Genomic DNA, 5,204 nt, shown 5'->3' with positions numbered 1-5,204 from the left:
TTGCACTCTATTTTATCATCTTCAAGCCTGAAACAGACATATACACTTCTAATATTCACATAAATCAAAATTTAATTATAGCAATTGTAGCAAAGAGTTTAAAAATCAAAACATATATGCAGTTCTCATATAAGCAAACAGTTCAAGAATTGCATCTTTGTGCACCCATGAAGGCATGCATCTCCTCTCTGAGCTTCCTAGTTGCTTCTTTCTTGCTTTATTTTTTGTCTATTTGAACCTCTCTCTCGCTCAATTTTATATATAGTTGCTTCTTATTGTTGTTCTATTTTCTCTCTTAATTGTTGGACCTCAATCAGTCAGCATCACCTCAAGTTGATAAGATAGTTGTAAAATTCAAGCCTAGTTGGAGTTGGATGGTATGGATGGAGAAAAAAATGCACTCATCCCCCTCACATATCCATACTTCTCCCCGAGAACCTTGGCAAAGACATCTTGGTGCATCATCAACGAGTATCCTTGTGAAGAAGATGTTGAATTTTCAATCTCCACAGATTGCAACTTTGTCTACACATCATTAATAATTGGTTATATATTAGTAACTAATGATAATGTCCAAAATAAAATAAATGAATGTAGCACTACAAATTGTGAGTTACTTACAAAGGTGTTTTCTGCTTCGCTATAGATGAATGTTGTGTGATCTGAACAAGTGTGCATCTCTTTATAGAATATAGTCATTGTTGGTTTATGTCTATCTATTTTAATCTGCAAATAACAAATTAAGAATCTATTAGATCAAATATATTTAGCACTATAAGTATATGAAAAAATTGAACTTACACTAAAGAAACTTACCCTTGTATGATACCTCTAGAGGTACGAAGTCGATCCACTAGTATGTTGGATCGTCTGTTTTGCTCTATATTCGCCAAATTTTCTTCGATGCTTGTTGTTAACCAAAGAAAAATCAATTAGTAGATGAAAATCCAAAAAATTGAACATTTATTTACTTATAAATATATAGTCAATATTTACCATCTAATTATCTCTGGTGAAAAATATGCAAATATCTTTTTATACTTCAGAGTTGACTCCCTCTAGAGGATGTTGTTCAGTTAAGTCATGGTTTTGAAACTTTTGGTAATTCTTATAGAAACTTTTGTTGCACTCTTGAGTATGATAGTTGAAGTTGCTTCTCCATGCAACACTAATGTTCATGTATATATGTATCTAAATCATACTCTTTCTACACTAAATTATCAAAATATAGTTAGTAACACTTCTTTTATGGATTAATTTGTTTATCAAAATATAGTTAGGCAATATACTTACATAAACTGCTTCACGCAGCACCATCTTCTTATCATTTGGGACCTTCTTCCATGAGTTGTAAGTATGGTTTGCTCCATAATAATGCACGAAAGCCTTTTAGAAAATACAGAGGAGCACTCGCTTGCAACTCCTTTCATCGTAGGCTCTATAGTTACTGACGTTTTTTGTTACTTGATTTATCTTTGATGGGCTACACATTTGTTCTTCTCATGTTTTCACTAAAAAAATTCTACAATTGCTAATTTATAGTAAGAAACAAAATAAATATTAATAAGAATGATAGTAATAAATTTATAATTGCAAAAAAGAAATACTAAATTAATAATTATCTGAGGCTGCCGTGGACGACTTTGGAGCTGCAATGGCCTTTGGTGTATAGGGGCTCACCTCTTACTCCTTTAAAGTATCATCCACATGTGATCTGAAGTTGATCCCATCTAAGTGTTTACCTTAGCTGGCAATTGGTAAATAGAATCTTACATAGGAAGAATGCCTACATCCTCATCATGAATATGTCGATATCTGTTAATTTCATGCAAATAATATTAAATCGGACTACATTGTATATAATTGAATCATACAAGAATAGCACATAATTAAGACTGCATTGTACAAGAATCGATTCATAAATTGTAGATATATTAAATGAACGACAACAACAAGATCATGGAGTTAAGATAATACATAATTATAAAATATAAACAAGGGTCATATACATTTTGAACTCGTTTTAAAGAGAAAAATGAACACGAAGATAGAAAATAGAGCAATAACATATGCACTTACATTACACTTATATCAATTTTTAGGTCTAGCCTTGAGTCCTTCAACCAATTAGGACTTTCTAGCAATACAGGGTCTTCCTTCTTCGCTTGTAATGGAGACATGTTGTAGTATTTATGAATCTCAAAACAATATGCGTGACCTACTAAGGACGACATGTCAAATTTAATACCAAATTCATTCTAGAGTGACAAATCACATAGGCATTTATTTTAAAAAATATATTTCAGAACCAAATAACATAGGCATTCATTTCAAAAAATATATTTTAGAACCTGATCACATAGGCATATAAGCATTCATTTCAAAATATATATTTCAGAACCTAATCACATAGGCACATAAGCATTCATTTCAAAAAATATATTTTAGAACTTAATTACATAGGCACATAAGCATTCATTTCAAAAAATGTATTTCAGAACTTAATCACATAGGCACATAAGCATTCATTTCAAAAAATGTATTTCAGAACTTAATCACATAGGCATTCATTTTAAAAAATATATTTCAGAACCTAATCACATAGGCACATAAGCATTCATTTCAAAACATATATTTCAAAACCTAATCACTTACCATTAGAAGTTGTGGGAGCAATGAGAGTACTTATGAACTGTAGGCAGACATGTCTCATTTTATGAATTTTTAAACAGAATTGAAGAGATGTTAAGACATTGTAAGACTTCATATCCAAACATCTCATAAGTCAATAACAAGAGTGTATAGTATGATTGCTAAATCATGTTTGCTTTAGCGACAAGGAAAAATCTAAGTTAACTTGTAATCATTTAAATTGTCAACTTGTTCATTTACATAAAGATAAATTTAAATGATTTCTCAATATAGTACATATATTTGATCAACTCAAACTTTGGAAACTGGACCCAAGTGTTTTAGTTTAAATGAAGTATTGTTTAGACTTTAGAAACTCAGATAACTTTGTTGGTTTTAGATTATCTAGTTTCTAATGGATATATCTACATGGATCTGATTCAGTTTCTTTCAGTCATGAGTATGTGTCTTCTATCCAATAAAATGGAACCTTAAAGTCATTAGTTTTGTTGGCTCAAAACTGGTCAAGAGAGAAGGCTAGAAACAAAAAGGTAAATGACCTATAATGAAAAACAAACTAATGCCTACAAGAATGTACAAAACCACAAAAAAATCCATAACATATGAACCACCATGATTACAAATAAATAATAGTTTAGTCATGACAGAAATTGTATGACCAGATGTAGTTCTATATTTTTTTAGATTAATTTGTTGGAACATGATCCATAAAAATTGTCTACATAAAAGAGTAGAACAAAGGCTTGCACCCATAGCCACTATAAGTTTTTACTTATACTGAAAAACTCATTTTTTAGGGAGCTGCATTGAAAGTTAGTAACTAAGGATTCTGGAAACTTTTAAGCTAATTTAAGAAGCTGGGAAGCACCTTGGAAACTCATATTCTTATCATAGGAAAGAATGCCCAATGATATCATATTTTTACCATGAGAATTTAACCTTTACTATGTTGGAACATGATCCACAAAAAACCAGCCACATAAAACAGTAGCCTGAAGGCTTGGACATATGGCCCCTAAAAGTTTTCACATATTCTGGGAAGCTCATTTCTTAGAAAGTCACTTTGGAAGTAGAAGATTAAGTTTAGTAGAAGCTTTTAGCTATTTTTAAGGGCCCATTTATTGGGAAGTTGCTTCGAAAGCTAGAAACACAACACTTTCTAAACTTGGTTCCCTTATCATAGGGAAGGATGCTTTCAATGATATCGGATTTCTAAAATGAGATATTTACTAAAAAACAACACTTAGATAATGAATTAAAATTTATAACCAATACTACAATTCACATATGGTAATTAGGTTGAAAATAAATAATTTTTGTAATTTCTTAGATATGGCCAAAAAACAAAAAATAAGAATGGTGTAACATAGAGTTGTCTTAATGAAGTGGCTATTTCATAAAAACAAAAAATAGGCCATAGAACTCTAATTAAATACTCTTTTTTAATCTACATTTGTATATAATCAAAATTTTAGACTATAAAACATGGAAAATAAAATGATCTAAGTAATTTTGGACCTCAACTCAAGAGCCCGTAGCAATTAGAAAGAATACTAATTAGATCAATTCATGAGAAGCTTTATGACAAAAAATGCTATTGGAACTACAAAGAAAACAAACCAATATCGTAGTGTTAGCTTGAGATGAGCTTTTCTTTGAAAAAAAACAATGCTTAATGTTATCAAACGATGTTTATTTGTAATCAAAATGATTTTAATATTATTTTAAGAGATTAAGAAAATTAAATGCCCTAAAAGAGAACACCAAAACCCTAATTAAATATTCATTCTAAAATGATTCACATAATATATATATATATATATATATATATATATATATGCTAATTGAAAAAAACCCTAATACCTTGAGCACGAACATGGAGCGAAGAGGGAGTGGGTCGTCGGAGTGAGCAATGAGGAAGAGGGAGGGAGGGAGCAGGACAGAAGGTCGCCAAAGTGAGCAGCGAAGAGGTAAGGAGTAAGTCACCAGAGTGAGTAGGGAGAGACCATGAAGAGATGAGAGAAAGAGAGGGTGGCCTCTGTCAAGGCCCTTCTTTAGAAAATTTTCTCAAATGTTGGTCAAATGGGGGCTTTGACCTCACTCTATAATGACGACATCCAGATCTTGGCATTATTGATCAATAACGATGAGATCTTATGCCCATTAAATATATTTTGTTAGTGTGTTTTAATGCAATATCTAACAACCAAAAAATCTCTCCATCATATATAGGTCTTTAACATCGAGATGTGGGTAGGGGCAAGGCATTTGTAGAGACATAAATATCTTTTTTATTAATAAGCTATAGCGGTGACATTCATGGTTGTAGTAGAGCAATAACGGCGATATATTTATGTCATGCTATTACTTATCAATTAGTAGGGATAAAAATCTCATTGTTATTGCTTGATCAATAGCAGCGAGATGTTTTTTCATCGTTAAAGAGGCGCTGCTATTGGCCTTCATCCTTGTAGTGAACGTATATTTTGATTGTATTGTGCTGGGATAAATAGTCATCCCTTGGTATAGTCATTTTCGTCTCAATCTTTATT

Source organism: Nuphar pumila, chromosome 15 (genome assembly GCF_984573655.1).
Source record: "Nuphar pumila chromosome 15, dmNupPumi1.hap1.1, whole genome shotgun sequence".
In the NCBI taxonomy this organism is placed as follows: domain Eukaryota; kingdom Viridiplantae; phylum Streptophyta; class Magnoliopsida; order Nymphaeales; family Nymphaeaceae; genus Nuphar; species Nuphar pumila.
The sequence above is the reverse complement of the archived record's forward strand: the minus strand, read 5'-3'. Positions refer to the sequence as shown.